Genomic DNA, 22,838 nt, shown 5'->3' with positions numbered 1-22,838 from the left:
GTTTCATCCATACAAATATCGATCGCCACCGATACATTGTTTTCTCCCAAGGGCACACTTTGGCACATGTCATCATGTGATGTAGAGAATATTGTCCCAATGGCAACAATCTTTCCACTGACAAGCAAGTTGACTTTAACCCCCACTTTCAATGTGGCACCTGCATAGTACATAGCATTTGTTATAGTTCAATATTGATATCTGATGGTATGACTTAGGATGAAAATGCTTTACAAGATTTCATTGCAAGACCAAATCTTCCGAAACCTTGGTGCTTTGAATTTTAGGTAGCAAAATTAGGCTACATGGCCAAATCTTCACAAACCATGGTGCTTTGAAAGGGAGATAGCAAGATTTGTCCACACAACCAAATCTCCCGAGATGCTGGTGCTTTCAAGAAGCCATCAAGATTTATCCACACATCCAAATCTACTTAGACCTTGGTGCTTTGAAAGAAGCCAAATCTCCACATATCTTGGTGCTTTGAAAGAAGCCCACAAGATTTAACCACATGGTCAAATCTCCCCAGACCCTAGTGCTTTGAAAGGAGCCAACAAGATTTGGCCACATGGCCAAATCTCCTAAGACACTACTGCTTTGAAAGAAGCAATAAGATTTGGCCACACGACCAAATCTACTCAGACCTTGGTGCTTTCAAAGAAGGTAGCAAGATTTAGATGCACGACCGAATCCTTCGAGACCTTGGTGACTTCTTTCAAAGCACTGAGAAGATTTGGTTGTGGCATTCTTTCAAACTTGGGGAGATTTGGTCATGTGGCCAAATCTCGTAGGCTTCTTTCAAAGCACTAGGGTATGGGGAGTTTTGGCCGTGCAACCTCCTCTTGTGTGCTTCTTTCAAATCACCAGGTTCTAGGAGATTTGGCCGTGTGGCCAAATATTTCAAAGCATTAAGGTTTGGAAAGATTTTGCTGTGCTGCCAAATGTTGCTAGCTTCTTTCAAATCACTAGGAAGATTTGGCCACATGGTCAAATCTTCTTTCAAATCATTAGGAAGATTTGGCCACATGGACAAACTTCAAATGTTAGATTTTAAAATTAAAAATCCAAATTTAAAAATTTAAATTTTAAAGTTTAAAATTCAAAATTCAAAATTTAAATTCAAATTTAAAATTTCAAAATTTAAATTCAAATTTGAAATTTCAAAATTCAAATTCCAAGTTTCAAGTTTCAAAATTTGAAATTCAAATCTAGAGATCCTACTTTCAAAAAAATCGTACATGCTTTTCATGATTCATGCTATTACACTTTAAAATCATACTATTACTTTAAAAGCAAACCAAAAAATCTAAAACTATTAAAAAACCAAAACTTTAAAAGGCAAAGCTAAACAAACCTTTTAAACCAAGCATAAAAAGTAAAACTATGAGAAGGAATTGAATTCATCTTCATGGGGGATGCTAGGCTCACCTTGTTCTCTGCCTTCCTAGATCTCAAATGTGTAACTAGGGTGGTTTGAGAGCCTTAGGAAAACGTCTTAGATGGGGTATCTCTTGGAAAACACTCCTCCACCCTTGCTTAGCTAATTGCAAGCAAAAAAGTTCAAAACTATGTCAAAATAAGAGGTCTTGGGCATCCAAGTTTTGTCCTAACAGTGTGCACTTAACTATGTAGGTTTTATACTTCCATTACCAATTTAACTCTCCATAGATTCCACACGCAATAGTTGGATTAGAAAGAGGTCCTTTTTTTTTTTTTTTTGCTCTACATGCTTTTGGGGGGATTGCTCCTTCCCCCCAAAGCATGCTTTTTTTGGGGGATTGCTCCTTCTTGCTCAGATCGCAACCACCACTTTGGCCGGAATCCTTCTGCCTTCTGTGCGTGTGCCCTCCATCCTTCTGCAGCTCCCCTTGCTTCTTCTTACTCAAATCGCCACCACCACTTTGGCCGAAATCCTTTTGCCTTCTGCATGTGCCCTTCGTCCTTCTACCGCTCCCCTTGGCGAAACTTTTTGCATGCCACGGAGTGGAAATCCCCTCAATTCTCCTTCCACTCCTCTGCTAGATGAAATCCCCTCTTTATGCTCCTCTCTCCTGGTCCATCCACTCTTGCGTGCCCCTCTGTCCTTCCTTTTGCCGCTCCTCTTGACAAAACCTTCTGTGTGCCCCGGAGTGGAAATCCCCTCTCCTCTTGCACGAAATCCCCTCAGTTCTCCTTCCACTCCTCTGCTGGATGAAATCCCCTCTTGACACTCCTCTCTCTTGGTCCATCCCCTCTTGCATGAAGTGCCCCCTCCATCCTTCTGCCGCTCCTCTTGAGGAAATCATTCTGCGTGCCCCTCAGTTCTCCTTCCACTCCTTTGGATGAAATCCCCTCTCCTCTTGCACAAAATCCCCTCAATTCTCCTTCCACTCCTCTACTAGACGAAAGCCTCTCTTGACGCTACAGCTACTCTCTCTATAGCTCCTACGATTGCTTGAAATCCAAAGATCACAAGCTCACAAACAACAATGGCTACTCAATCATCCAAGTAAGAAAACGAAAGAAATCGAAAGTGTACCTAATTCATGCATGTTCTCCATTTTTTCCATTTTAGAACACCATGATTTGAAAGAAAGAGTCTTGTAAAAGTAGGAATCTTGAAGTGCGATTTGAAAGTAGGGTCTTTAGTATATGATTTGACCTTAAGATCTTGAAATTTGAAATTTGAATTTTGTATCTAAGATTTTGAATTTTGAATTTTGAATTTAAATTTTTGAATATAAGATTTTGAAATTTTCATATTTGAAATTTGAATCTTAAGATTTGAATTTTAAATTTTAAATGGGGAGATTTGGCCATGCGGCCAAATCTTCTGGCTTCTTTCAAAACATACAAGATTTGGCTGTATGGCCAAATCTCCCCCTAGACCTTGGTGATTTGAAAGAAGCTATAAAGATTTGGCATCACAACTAAATCTTCCTAAACCTTGCTGCTTTGAAAAGATTTGGCCACACAACCAAATCTTCCTCGACACTCGTGATTAGAAAGAAGATAGCAAGACTTGGCCACATGGCCAAATCTCCCTAGACCCTCATGATTAGAAAGAAGCTAGCAAGATTTGGCCACACGGCCAAATCTCCTTAGACCCAGGTGATTTAAAAGAAGCTAGAAAGATTTGGCATCACAACCAAATCTCCCCAAATCCTGCTACTTTGAAAAGATTTGGCCGCATGGCCAAATCTCCCTAGACCCTTCTGATTAGAAAGAAGCTAGCAAGATTTGGCCGCACAGCCATATCTCCCTAAACCCTCATGACTTATAAAAAGCTAGAAAGATTTCACATCATAGCCAAATCTCCCCAAACCTTAGTGCTTTGAAAAGATTTGGCTACATGGCCAAATCTCCCCAAACCCTGGTGCTTTGAAAAAAATTGGTTGCGTGGCCAAATCTCCCCAAACCTGGTGCTTTGAAAAGTTTTGGCCGCACAGCCAAATCTCCATAGACCCTTATGATTAGAAAGAAGCTAGCAAGATTTGACTGCACACAAATCTCCCCAAACCCTGATGCTTTGAAAACATTTGGCTGCACAGCCAAATCTCCATAGACCCTCATGATTAGAAAGAAGCTAGCAAGATTTGGCCGCACGGCCAAATCTCCCTAAACTGAAGTGATTTAAAAGAAGCTAGAAAGATTAGACTAATTTAAAAGAAGCTAGCAAGATTTGGTTGCACAGCCAAAATCTCTCCAGACCCTAGTGCTTTGAAAGAAGCCCACAAGGTTTGGCCACAAGGCCAAATCTCCCCAAACTTTGGTGCTTTGAAAGAAACCCATATGATTTGGCCACACATCCGAACTTGCCCTTCCAGTGCTTTAAAAGAAGCCCATAAGATTTGGCCGCATGGCCAAATCTCCCTAGTGTGGCCAAATCTCCATAGAATCTAGTGCTTTCTCAAATCTACTACTATGTCTAGTGTCAATTCTAGATTCTATTTCAGATATGTTTATCGATAATGTGTTTTGTCTAACATTAAAGATTATAAAGATGATAGTTTGTATATTTCTTGGGTTTTTTATAGGAAAGACACAAATGTGAAGAAGGTTGAGAAAGTTGTAAGTGGATTTGGAGAAAAAAGAATACCTTGGTACTTTGACATATATAGTATTGAGGGAGCACAGTTGACACGAGTTCACTTATTTGTTTTGTTACCTAATAAAAGTGGATACACTTGTGTTGGATCGGTACATGAAATCACTAAAGATGTGGTTAGAAAAGAGGGAGATATTGGATTGTTGATCATTATAAATCAAAATAAGAAGTTTCTCTTAGATCCCAACGATTATGAAGCATCTTGTATAAAGTTTGATGTAGATGACAACATGCACTCAAGAGGCTAGATAAGTGTTGAATCAATTGATGGAAATGAAATTGACACAATGACAACAATCATTGAATCATATTGCAAAGTTTCAGCAACATTAAAGAAGCGTAAGAGTGGGGAAGATAGTGGGGAAGGAACAAAGAAAGGAAAGTTGACTATGGTTCAAGCACCAGGTGGTAGCAGAGAAGGGGCAAAGAAAGGAAAGCTAACTATAGTTGATGTATCACAAGAAGAAACACCTCCAGAGGGTATGCTAGTAGTTGTGGAAAGAAGCAGTGGTAGTGAGTTGCAGCCAAGTGGAAAGGTCATAGGAAAAAAAGGGCAAAAGAGACCATCAGGCTTGGTGGAATATGAAAAATACTACCCATTCGGGTTGCATGCAACATCTCCAATGCCAGTTGCAAGATGTCAAAAAGCTCCTCCAATCTATGTATATAGAGGGTTGAACAAAGAGCATGTGAAGAAGCTTACTGCAGACTTCGGGCAGACTTCGGTTATAACTCTAGGCCTCGTGTTGCTGTAGCAGATTTAATGCCTTTCAATCCTGAAACAAAGCAGCCCCTGGAAAGGGTTAACCAAGTGCCACCATTGGATACTATCTGGACAACATTCAATATATGCTACTAAAATATTCACATCTAATGATGATAATAGCACGGCCCAAAGAAAGAACTACTAGCACACCCGCCAGGTGAGGATTTTATAGTGAATTGTCCCGCACGCTTTTGTGTGGAGATATCAAAGATGGCAAACCTGGAGTCTCAAAATATATTGAGACAATCTCCATACATTAATATACTTAAGTAGGTGAGGGGACAATGGATTCTCTTTAACAGAGCCAAGAAAGCACAACAAGGGCTTGCAAAAAGACATCCAGATAGTGACAATTGGGATGTAAGTACAGATTTTAATTATGAATCATTTTTTACAAGTTTGTTTTCTTAATTATTGCATTCTAATGGATTCATATATTTTGTAGGCTTTCGTTGACACTGGCAAGGTAACATTGGGCAATAGCTTTGCCACAAAGGATGTACATATGATAATCATAAGCGATGCCATTTATGATGGTTGGATTTCCATCCTTGAGGATTACATTGCAGGTAAATATCCACAAGATGGAAAATGCACTAGGCAACCCACAGTCTCAATGTTTAGATGCTTGTGTGGATTGAGTGATGATCAAATTGGTCAAATTCAAAATGACATTAAGGAAGGTAGAGTAGTCATAGCTAAAACAAAGTGTGATGCCATGATTCTTGATACTGAAGGATGAGCTATGCAGATAAAGAGAGATGCTACAAGTCTATAAGAGGAACTTTATATGTTTATATCAGCAAAACGGCCTTCTATAATGTTAAAAAATTGGGATGAGTTCAGATTACATTTTAAAATAACTCCAAAATTGTATCATCGAATTCATGGTTGCTCTGACTCATGGCCAAAAGTGAAGCTTCAATAGGGCAAGAAAACTCCACCATTGCCTGATGCTGCAAAGGCGTATCTGAGGTGGATTATGGGACAAAGTGAAGGTGCAAGTCATGGACCGAATTCCACCCGGCCTTGGAGGTTATACACAGTTGGTTCAAGCATGGAGGGAATGGAATTTATACATAATGTGTACCAAGAGCCAATGGCAATAGGGGTTTCCTTTTTGGATGTAATGTATGGACCAAGCAGAAGTAAAAATTGGAACGAGGATTGCTTTGAGTGTTTGTTGAAAAGCTTGATGACAATCGCTTCTCCCCCAGTGCAATTCCTTCTTGTGGTGTTCTTGACCATGGATCATGTATCATGTTTGAAGAATGCATTAAATAAGACATGCGGACAATATAAAATACACTTCGGTTGCCTTAATTTTGAAACTGCAGATATATTTATCACTGGATCTATGGATGGCTTAATTTCCTGTGTACTGGTAAGCAAGGAAAAGCATTTCAATGATATTGAGTGCTATACCAATGCACAATGTAAGCCATCAATATATGTTGCAGATGAAAAATATGAAAATTCAAGTCGTGCAGAAGAATCAAGTGATGAGGATGATGATGACGAGGATGATGATGATGAATTTGACATTGAATTGTCCTTGAAAAGAAAACATTCAAGTGTCATGAAAGACATGATCATGGGTTTCTGTCGAGAAGATGAGTATGTATTGGATTTGTTCTCTAAGGGGCTTGCTGCAATAGAGTCTCTTTCTTGTAAGAGGCGTGTTGTTTCAGTTGTTGAGACTTATGATGAGTTGGCAAAGGTTGAAAGTATATGTTGCACATATGCTTACAGTAATCATGAAATTGGACAATGGGCTGGCTTGCAAGAATCAATATTGGCAGTAGAGGGGGTATCAAAAGAAGATGATACAGCGGATAAAGAAATTGATACCATACCAAGACAAAAAGAGCTTCAACCCTTCAATGAAGAGCAACATGAGCATTACAAAAACGGCTTCAAAGTTTTGGGAAACAGAAGAGGAAGCAACAGGTCCTTGAAATTGTCCTTTTATATGGTGTTCGTGTTTTCCATATTTTATCTTGCTATATTCTCCATATGATGTATTAATTTTGTTCCAAAGATCTTTTAATATTACTTGGAAATTTCTTCTATCTCATAGCCATAATTCAAACATTCATATTTATTCTTGAATATGTTTAATTTTCTATATTTCATGAAAAGATGTGTTTGCATATTGTAATACTTTTGGAGTGTGATACACATCCAAATTTATTTATGAGTTCATAAATGTTAAAAAGTGTGTTGAGTATTGATTGTGATGAATTAATTAGTGTAAATTGTTGTTTCTATCCTTATTCACTTCATATGAATGCTCAAATATGTTTTGGCCGCTTGGCCAAATCTTTTCTTAGTGGGAACACTCAGGCAATGCTAGATAATGTTGGACTCCACTCTATCTATTATGCAAAGGTTTTTGGCATTGTAAGGATATGTATATTTGGGGATTAAAATAACTTGAAAGGGTATAGATTCAACAACTTTAGGGGGTATACTAAGCGTATGAACATGAATGCTTTCTTTTTTTTAGTAATCCAATTTTGTTTTGAAAAGGAAAAACATGAATGCTTTCACACAAACAAATTGCATTGAGAGCACACAACCTAAAGTTTGACAATTTGGTTTTCCATCTCAATCTTCAGTTTGTTTCTACTTATGAATTTCATTTCCTTGTTTATCAATAGATTTTGGCCATCTCAATTTCACATCACTAGAAGCATTGCCTGTACATGTGACACCTGAACCAATGATCCTAATTTGAACATTAGCATGCAAGTTCCAAGCTCAACATGGTTGATTGAAAATGTTGAGGATGCAATGTCTGGAGTTAATGTTCCATTGACAAATGTGGATGCAAGCTTAGAAGGTAAAGGAGAAGATGCAATGTCATTGTATGAAGCCAAGGTGCAGGGAGAAATCTTAGAAGGTAAAGGAGAAGACATAATGTCACCCTCAGAAATAATGTCAAAAGAGGTGATAACAAAAATAAGACTAGCAGTGATAATAGATTTGAAAGGGTTATTGCTCGAGTGTTGTTTTTTAAAGTCAAATAAACATATGAGCTTGCACAATGGGAAGCATTGGCTTGTTCTCCATCCTGGGTGTTTAGAGTTTCTACAATGGTTGCTCGATCACTACCATGTTGGCATTTGGTCCACTGAGGAGAAAAGGGCATGGTGCAACACATGCTAGACACTTTGGAGCATCATGTTAACAGAAAGTTACATTTCTTCATGATTTGGGGTGCGATGGCATGCCACAAGCATACAAAGAGTAGAATCATTCGACCAGATGGGATGAATGTGGAAATGGAGTTTAAACCATTAATGAGAGTGTGGTGTTGTTTGAAAGAGGAATGCAAACCAGCAAGAACAGCGTTCATTAATGTTTTGCCTTACACGGGTTGTGTTAATCCAGCAAAAAATTGCATTTTCCCTATAAATTTTGATATAGATTGTGGTGATTCTATTTTGCTTCATGAGTTATTACCATACCTATAGATGCTAGATGATGCAGTAGATGTGCGCAGTGCCATCTCTTCTAGCAGATTTGGTCAAGCTTCGATTGTCAAAGGGCATGATATGTTCTATTATTTTCAACCAGTGATCCTTGAATTCAAAGAAAAAAACAAAGAAGTTCTTGAAAGGATGAATGTCGAATCTCATATGTCTACTCATAGTTCAAAAAAAGACACAGAGAAAGGCATTACTTCACCTATAACCAAAACTAGAGTGAGAGGGACTTGTCCTACTACAAGAAGTATGGTGCATGCTCAACATGTTACATTGAATAAAGAGGAAGAATGCATGCTAGGAAAAATTGCCAAAATGGGGCCATTGAAAGATAGTGAGGCAAAACGCTTTGCTATGGTTCTTGGATGCAAGGAAAGGGGAATCATTGCCAATGCCGCAAGGGCATTCTTAACCAACTTGATTTGATTTTATTGCATAAACAACCCTTAGTGAATCTGAGTGATCTTGTTAATTAGGGTTGTAGACACAAATGCTCAGCTAAAACATTTGTACCTACATTCTGATTTATATTTGGACCCTATTTGGTTAGATTCGATTTGCAAAACATTATGTTTCAATTTGTTTTGTGAAAGAATTAATAGACATTGAGTTAGTACCTTGTCCAAAAAATGCTATGTGCTTTGTGATGTGAGTTTGTATTCCTCCACTAAAAGAATGATTCTTTGATTTTAAACATATGATAGGTGTTGCAGATTGTCCTAAAAAGTTGAAGAGCTATCTTATTACAAATTTTGATCTTGCATCCAATGGTTTATGGAAACATAAATTGCCCATACCCATTGAGCACATGTTCGAAATGAATGGCATCCACTACTACACACGGATCCTATTGCAATGTTTATGTATCGACATTTAGCGCCCGCCTAGCGTTAATCGTCGGTATGAAAAGCGGGTTTCCTAAATCGTCACTATATAGTGACATTTGCTAAAAGTCGCTATATAGTGACTTTTACAAAAGTCACTATATTGCGACTTTTAAGTGTAACTATATAGCGACATTGATATACAAATTTATAGCGACGCTTTTCAAGAGAGGTTTTTTTTTTTTATAGGCCTTAAAAGTTAGTTTTTTCTAATGACAAAATTTTTTAAATTTTCATACATGTTTGAGCTCATAGAGAATAAAAAAATAAGAGCATGTACATCAAGCCTTTGAAGCTCATATATTCATCTCATATTCATGTCCAAGTTTGAGATGAGAAAAATCAAATAAGAGCATTTACATCAACTGTTTCATCTTGAGCCAAGTCTAAGGCGCCAAACAAGTCTATCTCTAACTCTATACCGAGTTGATCTCCTATATCATCATCGTACTCTAGCATCGTACATTCACCTAAAAGTATTTGATCATCTTCTTCAATAAAGCTTAAGTGTGGTGATTCTTGATGATTGTTGTCTTCTTCCTCAATATCGTGATCTCCATCCTCCTCCCGTGCCATGTCATTATGCGCATCTTCCTCTTGGCTCATATGGTGATCTACATCTTCTTCGCTAAATTCATCAATTGGATCTGGCATTGGTAGTGGCATCTCCATATCCACATCTCGATCTTCAAAAATTTGCTTGCTTCATGGTGCAACTTGGATCATGTACCACCATCTTGGATCAGAACGATGTGGATGAAAAACCACCTATATTGAAGATGGGTGCCAAATGTCATCAATTATATATATGAAATTATGCTCAAGTACATGTATCAATGGACTTTAAAAACGAAAGCTTCGACTAATTACATGTAGCCAAGTCTAAGGCACCAAACAAGTCTATCTCCAACTCTATACCGAGTTGATCTCCTATATCATCATCGTACTCTAGCATCGTTCATCTTCTTCAATAAAGTGTGGTGATCCTTGATGATTGTTATCTTCTTCCTCAATATCGTGATCTCCATCTTCCTCATGTGTGATGTCATTATGCACATCTTCCTCTTGGCTCATATGGTGATCTACATCTTCTTCGCTAGATTCATCAATTGGATCCGGCATTGGTAGTGGCATCTCCATATCCACATCTCAATCTTCAAAAATTTGCTTACTTTGCGGTGCAACTTGGATCACGTACCACCATCTTGGATTTGAATGATTCGGATGAAAAACCACCTATATTGAAGATGGGTGCCAAATGTCGTCAATTATATATATGAAATTATGCTCAAGTGCATGTATCAATGGACTTTAAAAATGAAAGCTTCGATTAATTAAATCATTAGTATGCACCTGCTCACAGTGCTCGAGAAGAACAAAAGTATCAGTTTCATCGGTCCAATATTTGGTGGAGTCTATTGCAAAGAGATCGCTACTATCTTTTCTCACTGTCGCATGGGGACCGTTGTAAATAGTTCTAAATCATTTTACATCAAGAATGAAAATAGTAAATCGTTTGAAACCAATTTCATAGATGTCACGTATGGTTTCACAATAATCCAACTATGAGGAGAGAAGATTGGTATCCGAAGCACTTGCTTGGCTATCTTGTGTGAAGTTAGCCATGACTCCACAATCATATGTGACTCTCTTTGAATTGATGCATTCCACGCGAAAATGTCGTCCATATGACCATAATGCACTGTAGTTTTTGTACTATAAAAGAGCATCATTAAAACAATGAAGATGCATCTATTTTATAGCATATATTGCCACAAATATTTACTTAATTACGTCAAGAGGTAAGAAACTTACATGCATCATACATCCAGATGATAACTCTCGCTTGCACTCGTTTATTGTCTCTCCATCACGTTTGGCTTTACATAGAGCCAGTTGTAGCCAATCAAGTGACATGTGAGTAGGGAGAAGAGCTAGATCCCGTGGATATGGTTGTGATCACCTGTACATTACTCTGAATCTCGTCCTTGCATTTATTCTTTCTGCTTTGGCCACTTCATATCTCTCAATCCACTTCTGCATCTCAGGGCTATTGAGGATACAAAACTTATTGAATTTCTCCATTTGCTCTTCGCTCATCTTTCTTTCAATCCCTTTTCCTTTGGGAACCTCGCCAAAGATGCGATCATCATCCTTGTTGTGCCAAGCTTGCAGCATATCAGGATCCGTGGATGCAAGAAACTCTGTGATATATACTAATGACTCTTGCACAAGCCATCCCTCTGCCATGCTTGCTTCCTGGTCTTGCTCTTTGTCTTACAAACCCCTTTAAAGTTTTCATAAACTGCTCGAGAAAAAACATCCATCGACTATGAATGGTACCTGCTATAGCCACCTCATCAACTATGTGCACAAGCAAGTCGACTTGAGTTGTCATAATGCTCGAGGGAAAGTGCTTCTCAAGCAAGCATATGGTTTCGATGGATTCCACCCTAGCCTTCTCGATGCTCGATATAGAGATCTCTTTTTGAGATATCCACCTATTTCACATGTCCATGCATATGTAAGATATTTGAGATATCCACCTATTTCACATGTCCATGAAGAAAATACATAATGCGATTTGATAGTAAGCATACCTCACAATACCACAGATCTTGAATATAGCATTTCTAACATCTTCTTGTAAGCACCCTTTTATTGTAATTGGGAGGATGAACTATCAAAGCAACAATGAAGTCATGTCAACAATATAATATAATAATAATTACGCTAACGCATCACGATTATCAGTACACTAATTCTACTTAGAATACCTATAAGACCTTGTGCCAATCATGGGACTTGAGCCCACTAAGCTTATTGTCCTTTGAAAATGCTCCTTTCAAGCAACGCATGTACCCTGTCGGTGTTTGAAAAGAGGCAATGTCTGCCTTGACCGCTGCCTCCTCCCTTGTAGAGAGGATCCACGTTGCTTTCGGGAGGACAACTTTTCCCAAAGCATGAACTTGGGGCCACAAACAAGACATCCTATTCATAGCACGCAAGTCTTCTCGCACTCCTCTCGAGTCCTTGGAACCAACCAACTGTGCCCAAATAGTAGCCCCCACATTCTTGAAGATATGCATGGGATCCAAGAGATGATTGATTTGTAACTAACCCCAATAAGGAAGCTCATGAAAGATCGATAGCCTCTTCATAACAGGATGAGGTTCCTCTCCATTCGCCCTCTAAGCTTGAATCTAGTCATTTGCCTTAAAATATGATGGTGGTGGATCAAGCTGACCTCCACATGCGAGATGGTCGAGCGGAAGGTATCGAGCATGACCTTCATAAACATTTTTCCTCATATGTTTGGAGTAGCGTGCAAGCGATTTCAGAGCCGATCCACAAACAGGACAAGCATGGTACCAACTTGTAACAAGTCCTGCACGTGTGCATGAATGTGTTAGTACAAGACATGCGTGCAAAAGAGAGTCAAAAAAGCATAATCCCTCATTGTACATGTAAAGACACAACCACGTACCTGTGCACTCTCCATATCCTGGGTAGTCATTCATGGTCCACATCAAGATACCCTTGACCAAAATATCATTGGTATGTCTAGGAGCTCTGGAAATATCAAAGACTTGCACTCCTCTCCATAATATCTGTAACTCCTCTATCAAAGGTGCCATGTACACGTCCATGTTTTTTGCCTTGTACTTTCCTGGCACAAGTAGTGCAAGCATGAGGTGTCCCTTTTTTATTGTTAGCCATGGAGGGATATTGTAATTCACCACGACTATGGGCCATGTCGACCAAGATGTCGAGCGTAACCCGAAAGGATTCACGCCATCCATGGCTAGCCCAAGATGTAAGTTGTGTGGCTCCCTCGCAAAGTCTGGCCATTGATTATCTATGTGCTTCTAAGCTACACAATCTGCGGGAATCCTCAATGTGTCATCAGTGGACCGATGAGATGCATGCCATGTCATCAACTCCGCTATGGATTTGCATCGGAACATGTGTTGTATTCTTGCAATGATGGGAAAGTGTCTCAAGACCTTTACTGGTATCCGCTCACCCTGCAAGTCATCTCTATATCATTGTTCCCCACACTTTGGACAACTAGCCAAATCTCCATGCTCACGACAAAAGAGAATACAATCATTACGGCAAGCATGGATGGTATCATAATCCATACCCACCGTTGTTAGGATCTTTTTTGCTTCATCTCTTGATGCGGGCATGGTATTTGGTGCAGGCAATATCTTCTGGAGCACCTATGACAAAGACACTATCCAAATGATGATTCTCAAAACAAACAATATCCAAATAATGAGTCAAATTAATGCAAGAGCTAACCTCATTAAGGCCGAGACACTTGTATCCGACCACCCATACTGTACTTGTAGATTCAAGATTGAGAGACAAGCACGTAGTTTAGACATCCTAGCACCCTCGTACAATTGTGTTGATTGCAACTCTCGCATTTTGACCTCAGACTCTGACATCACGACATAAAATCCACTCGTCCCTTCCATCTACACTTATAAAATCACAACATAAGCATGAAGAAGAGATATTAACATTTATAAAATAGCATGTTTGAGCTTCTTTTGATGTTACAACAAAAAGTGACTGTAAGCGTCGCTATATAGCAACCTTTTTGCTCTGTTCCATCGCTATATAGCGACGTTTTTCATTAAAAACATCACTATATAGCGAGGGATAAGCGTCGCTATATAGCGACGCTGTGGGTTAAAACCCGAAACTCTAATCGCGCAACGTTTTCTTAATCCTATTCCCTAATCTCTCAAGTAAGCAAGCCAATATCTCCTCCCACCTATTTTTGACGACCTCCCACCTATTTCAAGCAACCTCCCACTCTATTTTCCACTCCTCACCCTTCTCCTAGCTCTTGTACTCCCTCTCTACCCTTTTCGCTCTTTGGTTTCTTGAAAGGAAGTTCTTCAAGAGGTGAGTTTGTTTCAACAATGTAGGTTGTTTGTTTGTTAGCTTTAGTTTTGTGAGTGTTTCTTCTTGTATTGCTAAACCTATAAACTAGTTTTCATGCTTGTTTTGAAAGGATTGAAACAAAAAATGAGATTTCAAGAAAGAAAGAAGACACCTCTTTTTTCTGTATTTCTCTTCCTTCTCTTTCTCCTTGTCTCCTCAATCTCCTCCTTTCCTTGTCTCCTCAATCTCCTCCCTTCAAGAAGTTGCTTTTGTAATCTCCTCCTTCCACTAACATCTTATTTGAAAAAATGGGTTGTTTTCTCTCTTTTGTAGGGCCAGTCCACTACACCGAGTGGGACATACTATTTCAGGTAAGTGCTTCCTCTTTTTTCCATTTATTATTTTTGTTATTTGCATTGGCCTGCAGCTAGTGCCTTAAGCGCTAGCAGTAGTGATGGGTGTAGGAACCCTCTCTTCCCCTCAAACTCTTTCCTTCTTCCGCCTTCTCTTATTCTCTTTTTTCCCCCTTCTCTCATGCTTCTCTCATTCTCTATTTCCGCATAAGATCATTGTCTATTTCCGCATAAGCTCATGCTTATGCTTCTCTCTTTCCTCTTCTCTATTTCCCCCTTCTCTCATTCTCTATTTCCGCATAAGCTTATGCTTATGCTTCTCTCATTCCGCATAAGCTTATGCTTATGCTTCTCTATTTCCGCATAAGCTCATGCTTATGCTTATCTCTTTCCCCCTTCTCTATTTCCCCCTTCTCTCATTCTCTATTTCCGTATAAGCTTATGCTTATGCGGAAATAGAGAATGAGAGAAGCATAAGCTCATGCTTATGCTTCTCTCATTCTCTATTTCCGCATAAGCTTATTCTCTATTTCTGCATAAGCTCATGCTTATGCTTCTCTCTTTTCCTCTTCTCTATTTCCCCCTTCTCTCATTCTCTATTTCCACATAAGCTTATGCTTATGCTTCTCTCATTCCGCATAAGCTTATGCTTATGCTTCTCTATTTCCGCATAAGCTCATGCTTATGCTTCTCTCTTTCCCTCTTCTCTATTTCCCCCTTCTCTCATTCTCTATTTCCGCATAAGCTCATGCTTATGCATGAGCTTATGTGGAAATAGAGAATGAGAGAAGCATAAGCTCGTGCTTATGCTTCTCTCTTTCCCTCTTCTCTCTTTCCCCCTTCTCATGCTTATGCTTCTCTCTTTCCCCCTTCTCATTCTCTATTTCTGCATAAGCTCTCATAAGCAAAAGCATGAGCTTATGCTCTCATAAGCTCTCATAAGCATAAGCATGAGCTTATGCTCTCTATTTTCGCATAAGCTTATGCTTATGCTTCTCTCTTGCCCTCTTCTCTATTTCCCCGTTCTCCCATTCTCTATTTCTGCATAAGCTTATGCTTATGCTTCTCTCATTCCGCATAAGCTTATGCTTATGCTTCTCTATTTCTGCATAAGCTCATGCTTATGCTTCTCTCTTTCCCCCTTCTCTATTTCCCCCTTCTCTCATTCTCTATTTCCACATAAGCTTATGCTTATGCATGAGCTTATGCGGAAATAGAGAATGAGAGAAGCATAAGATCGTGCTTTTGCTTCTCTCTTTCCCTCTTCTCTATTTCCCCCTTCTCATGCTTATGCTTCTCTCTCTCCCCCTTCTCATTCTCTATTTCTGCATAAGCTTTCATAAGCAGAAGCATGAGCTTATGCTCTCATAAGCTCTCATAAGCGTAAGCATGAGCTTATGCTCTCTATTTCTGCATAAGCTCATGCTTATGCTTCTCTGTTTCCCTCTTCTCTATTTTCCCCTTCTCTCATTCTCTATTTCCGCATAAGCTTATGCTTATGCTTCTGTCATTCTGCATAAGGTTATGCTTATGCTTCTCTATTTCTACATAAGCTCATGCTTATGCTTCTCTCTTTCCCCCTTCTCTATTTCCCCCTTCTCTCATTCTCTATTTCCGCATAAGCTTATGCTTATGCATGAGCTTATGCGGAAATAGAGAATGAGAGAAGCATAAGCTCGTGCTTATGCTTCTCTCTTTCCCTCTTCTCTATTTACCCCTTCTCATGCTTATGCTTCTCTCTTTCCCCCTTCTCATTCTCTATTTCTGCATAAGCTCTCATAAGCTCATTCTCTATTTCCGCATAAGCTCATGCTTATGCTTCTCTCTTTCCATCTTCTCTATTTCCCCCTTCTCTCATTCTCTATTTCTGCATAAGCTTATGCTTATGCTTCTCTCATTCCACATAATCTTATGCTTATGCTTCTCTATTTCCGCATAAGCTCATGCTTATGCTTCTCTCTTTCCCCCTTCTCGCATTCTCTATTTCCGCATAAGCTTATGCTTATGCATGAGCTTATGCGGAAATAGAGAATGAGAGAAGCATAAGCTCGTGCTGATGCTTCTCTCATCCTCTCTAAGATAGCCACTTTTGATTTTTCCTTCCCAGACCTTATAATTATTTTCCCAATTCAAAATAGCATATCCTTCATTGTCAAAACATCCATTGACTTCAACTCACCAGAGATAACACTGAAGATTTGATCTATGTCTTCATGTCTATGGCCAACAAGAAGAAAGCCAACTTCCACTTCTTCAAATATTTTCAAACCATAAAGCAAATATATATTTATTCTTGTTCTCTCTCCAACAATTATCAGCTTGTATTCGCAATGTGTTAGGTAAACATATGCAAGCATCTCTAACCTTTCTTATTGCTTTCATGATTGATGTAACAACCTGGTTACTATCATGATCATGCAAACTATCAATCCATACATCACAAAAGATTCAGTATCCATGTACTAATACTCCACATAAGTGTGTTTTTAGTCCATGTTTGCCCTCCAAAGTCGGTCGGATGTGTCTATATCATGGCAAAGTTGTAATCTGGTCCATGCCATCAATGGTGATGCACATAGAGTTATCAACATGTGAAATAGCTTCCTCTCTCCAAGAAGCATACAACTTTCAAGCATCCTGCACATGACCTAAATGGATTGATTGCCATTTAATATATCTTTGTCGCACTGCTGCTCAAATTTACTATGTTCAATGGCATTTTTCGATTCACATGTCTTAAATTTTGACATCCTTTGCTTTGATGATGTCTTGACATGGCAAAAATCTCTACACCAAATTTTATACAAGGTTGACTGTGAAATCACGCTCTCGTATCTGTCTTGTAAATTTTTATTGACAGTTTCTAGGATGACCTTCTTTATCATTCCCAAAGGAAGATGTTGTTGACATTCAACACGTCCATCTAGCATTGTTTGTTGAAGATGATGCTATGGTAATGCATGGTCTTTGAGAACTTACTTTAATGTTGCAGTTGCATTTATAGTGCTTCCATGGCATTTAAGCTTGTAGGTATTTCCATGAATTGTATGAACCACTTTTTCTTTCACCTCTGCCCAGATGGTCCATTATGTGCCATGTGATAGTCTAGTTAACCATTGATATCCTCGATTGCAAATGGGTCTCCCATTAACCATGGGTTTCAATCTAGGTTTACAGTGTCTTGTGCTCAAATCTTGATCAGTGCCTTGATGAAGAAAGCATGAAAACTCTTGAAGAAGATAGTTATGTCTATTAGGCACTGTCTTACTCCAAATACCAGGTGTATGGATGCACATTCATCTTTTGCAACTTTTCTAATGCAAATTCTCTTGCAATAAACTCGCATAAGCATCCTTTCCATATTCTCCTTGGATAACATTACATGTCTCTTTGGTTCTTAAATTGATGCCATGATTCTTCGCCTCTTCACACTCACATGCTTTCTTTTGGTAAATAGTGTCTTGTGTTTTCTAGTCCTAAGACCATCAAACCTCGAATCCATTTCCCTTGAATCTTCATCTCTATAATCAAATGCTATGTGGGCTTGAGAATTATTTGATGCCTTATGATATCTTCGAAATGGCAATCTGCTAGACATGTTCATTGATGTTAGTTTGTTGCCAATGCCTCTTGAATTTTGTGGTTGAACTCTTTCTTCTTCGTAACTCAAGATTCTCGATAACATCATGACCATTGTCACTATTTTAATCAATTCCTGTTATTGCATCACTTATCCCATCGATCTTTGCATGTATTTTTCTTTATGGTCCCATCTTATTATTGTCAACACAAGACAAGTCTTCTATATCAATAAGCATGTTTGAGTCACTTGCAGCACAAGACAAGTCTTCTATACTAGTAGTGATCCTATTCGACTCACTTTCAACACAAGACAAGTCTTCTATGAGTAACTACAATATCTGCGGTAGTAACTATAGTATCTCCAACTGTACCTACACCATCGACTACTGCAATTACAGGAACAAGGAGTGATCATGGAGCAGATTCAAGTTCCACAACTATTCCCAGAAAGAGAGCCAAAATAACTCCAACTCCATGTGCGAATCATTCAAGTGCAGGTTATTTAGAACCAAGCAAAAAATTGGATAGTGATGATCAGGAGGATCTGCAAGAAGTAGATACAAGTCTCGTAGACTTTTTTGTAAGTGTGGCAGACTTACATCCTCCAATGGATGAGGGGTACATTTGGGGATTTTCACAATTCAGCATGGCCACAATGCTTATTGATCCAGCTTCATTGTTCACAAATCAAAGAAAGCTAGATAAGACATTTGCACACAAATTGTATGAAGATACAAGGAAAACAAGAACTCCAATTGCCACTAATATCACTCTTTGTCCTACGGCATTTAAGAGACTTCAAGAAGATGATCCTACATTGCTTAATGTCACATTTCAAAAGTGTGTGGACTTTCTTGATGCTTTTGAGAACTTTAGAAGGAGTGACTTTGTTCGTGGAGAGGCTTTGTACCAAAGGCGATATGGGACTGACATTGAGAAGAGATACATGCTGGCAAAGAATAGATTCTTGGAAAGATGCACATTTGAGCCCAATGATGGGCAACACTTTCGTGAAGCTTGCAGGATTGCCCTTAATGAGGGAAGAAAAGGAAACTTGCCACAAATTGAGTGGATGGAAAAGTTTCAACGGGTCATTTGTCATGTATGCATATTTAACGATGACTCAAAGTACATCCTAGAATCAGAAAGGCTGAATTCTACTCCATTTAGGTTGAGAAAAAGCTGTTCTCTTTCTGAGATCCCGATAAAGGCAAGGGAGTTATGGGTGGGCTACAAAAAGCCACAAACAGTGAAGGGTAGGAGACCTACATCTGAGTACATGGGAAAGAGGACTCAATTCTATAGATGTTGAAAGGTATTTTAAGCAATATGCAAGGCATACCAAGTAGTAAGATTGAGACCAAGGATCTAAACACTACCGTTGCAAGATACAAAGATGTTACTTGCATTGTCTTTTAGAAGGACTCAGTGTTTCAGAGCATGGTGGATGTCTGCCAAGCATATGCAACATGAAAGACATCCTTTGAGGCACCAAAGCACACTACAATTCACAGGAAAGAAATAATTAAACCGATGTCTATTGTTTGGTGGAGAGCATTAAGGTTTGTTCCAGATGCAATAACATAAGAAGTATGCAAGAAGATCCTAAGCAGTGACTGCTTCTTTGGAAAGAAGATCAAGCATAGCAACTTGGATGAAGTGGTCACCCGAATGATTCAAAGTGAGGCTGCTCTCTCGGCACTATTGTTTTTATTGAAATCTGATGATGAGTTAGCTGGCAAGTCAATTGATGTGGATAAGAAGAAAGCACTTAGCCTAGGTCAACTCCTTGATAAGATATGGGCTAGAAAGTGGTTGGCTTCAATGGATGAAGATGCCACACCAACAAAGGATCTAAGAGCTAAAATGCCAAAGGTTGTTGAGACAGAATATATGGACATCAAGAAAAAGGCCTTGCAGTCCACTGCCCAAGGTAGAGCAATTGGTGGTTTAGATGATAGTTCTCCATTCAACTTCTCCTATGATATCTTGCTATCAGATAATGATACAAAATTTGCACACATCAATGGCATTGATACATAGCATTTCATAACAATGAGCGGTGATGCTTGGGAGAAGCCATGTGTATTTTTCATAGATGAATTGCTAAACCTTGCAGTGTCATGGATAGTTGAGCTTATGCGGTTTATCATAAAAGGTCCTATGGCAAATAAGAAAAGATCAGTGAGGAACATGTCAAAGAAGAGGGTAGTGAGTCTAAGGGTGATGAGGGTGATGATGAGGAGGAAAGCTCTTCATTTGATGACTTACACTGAGAAGAAATCGGCACAAAGAAAAAGGGTGATCAATTGTCAACTAGAGTCAAGTAGGTTCCACTCATCATACGGGAAGGCCCACGGCAGCAAGAAGTAGTAGTACAGCCGTCGTAGGAAAAGGTAAGGCTAAAGAGATGGAAGCACTTCCCTTGAAATTAAAAGTGAGGAAGGAACCCTTGATCATGGGTGAAGGACATGCAAGTGGATCAAGCAAGGAAGCCTTACCCAAAGAAGAAGATATGGACAAGCATGACTAGGAGGAGTTACCAGGAGGCATAGATGGTTCCTAAACCATGACCTTACAAACTCTAGAGCCAGCCCACTAGTCTAGAACCTAGTATCCAAGACCCTACTCACTAAGAACTTGGTCATGAGACTCTAGAGCAGCCTACTAGTCAAGTGCTTGGAACTGAAGAGCAGACTACTAAGCAGGATGATACTAGCCAGGACTCTACTACTGAGACTCTAGTCTTAGAGCAGCCTATTAGTCAGGACCTTAGTAGTCAAGGGTGCATTGAGGACATTGGTATTGTCTTAGAGTAGCCTATTAGTCAAGACCCTAGTAGTGAAGGGACTGCTGGCATTGAGGACATTGAAACTGAGGAACATGATGCCTGACGGATTTGTAATCACAAGTTTTGAACTTCTATAAAAAGCGAATATCTAATAAAAAGTTAACTAATTTTTTGATTTTTTTGCTCTCATTATTGTGTATAAAGATTGTTTATGAGTTCCATTTTATACTTAATGGTGTATTTTAAACTTTGTGTCAATGTATTTTTATAGTTAAGGGTGTTTTTTAATACCAAGTGAGGTGTATCTGTACACCACTTACACATAAAAGGATTTATGTACACTACCTTTCTTAGGGGTTTATGTACACCACCTTTCTAAAAGAAATGGTCATAAAGGTGTCTGTTTACACCACTTATACATAAACGTGTTTATTTACACCACCTTTCTAAGAGAAGTGGTCATATATTGATGTTCTTAGGTGATGGTAGCTCAATTCATATGAGAAGTTATGAAGATGTTTATGTAGACCACTTTTGTAAGAGATTTGGTTATGCATTGATGTTCTTAGTACGTAAATGTAGGTCAATATGTACACCACCTTTCAAAGAGAACTGGTGATGTATTGATGTTCTTAGGTAATAGTAGCTCAATGTAAACATTGAAAAGTCCTTGAATGAAGGCCGATACATGTACACCAACTTTCAAAGAGAATTAGTGATGTATTGATGTTCTTAGGTAATAGTAGCTCAATGTACTCGCAAATACTTTAATAGCAAGATTTTCATGATCATATTTAGTAGTAGAGTTGTCAAATCTATTTTAAAAAACAAGATTACTAGTATATTCAAAATTTTTGTACTGTTTTTTTAGGCCATTTTTCAAATTGGACTTTACACAAGTCCAAAATTTTTGAATAGTGTGTTCCTTGGTAGCTCAACTAGTGAAACAATATTTGTATCTATTTCAAAAGTCTAAATGTTTTAGTCTCTAAGAGAATTCCAAATCTTCCTGAGAGGGATTCCAAATCTTCCATAAAGTTTTCATATAATATACCCCCATGTGACCATACAAGTCACGATTAGAATTTTAGGACTTTTAGTTGCATATGCATATCCAAAATCTATTATTGTTGAGACTACTACCATTTCCATGCCCACTTGTTCACGTTTACCAAATTTCTTTTGGCATTGAATCTAGTAACTATCAATTGAGAAAATATTTTTACTTAGCATATTGTGCATCTAGATGTCTAGATCCAAGGGTAGTAGTGGTTCATCTACACCAAAGTTGTCTTTTGGATCTATTGTTAACATTGCTAATGTTTTATAATATTTGAATCAATTTTGAATGCAATTTTAAAAGTATAATTAAAAGCATCAAGGGATGTTTTCGGGTCACAACAGGTCCCCCTAAATATTTTCTTCCACCTATTTAAACTATGCTGCTCATTTTCTTCCACCTATGCACTCCTTTTATTTCAACCTATGCTTGCGATCTAATGCTTTGATGAGCATGATTCCAAAGGCAACATTTTTCTTCAATGTGGAGAAAAATCACATGCTCATCAAATAATTCACTCTGCAACTTAAAATTTTACATTAATTGGACCTTGATCAAGGTCAGCATAGTCTAACATAAAAATATGTAAACATGAATAAACTCACACAACTAAAGTAATATCGATCAAATATTTAGCCTATGCTTTTCTTTTATTTAACATATTTCTTTTATTTATTCTATCATATCTTTTATTTAACATACTCAACCTATGCATTTCTTTTATTTAACATATCTAACCTATGCATTTCTTTTATTTCTATTTTACATTGTCCACAATCCTTTTATTCATTTTTTACATTGTCCTCACATGTTTTATTTAACCTATTCTTATCTTCCTTTAAAAAACTCTATAGCTTGCGATCTAATGATGAGCATGATTCCAAAGCCATCATTTTTTTTTTAAACGTGGAGAAAAATCACA

Source organism: Dipteris shenzhenensis, chromosome 25 (assembly GCF_047967505.1).
Source record: "Dipteris shenzhenensis isolate YYH24624 ecotype China chromosome 25, Dip_SZ_1.0, whole genome shotgun sequence".
Lineage (NCBI taxonomy): Eukaryota > Viridiplantae > Streptophyta > Polypodiopsida > Gleicheniales > Dipteridaceae > Dipteris > Dipteris shenzhenensis.
This window is presented reverse-complemented; position numbering follows the sequence as displayed.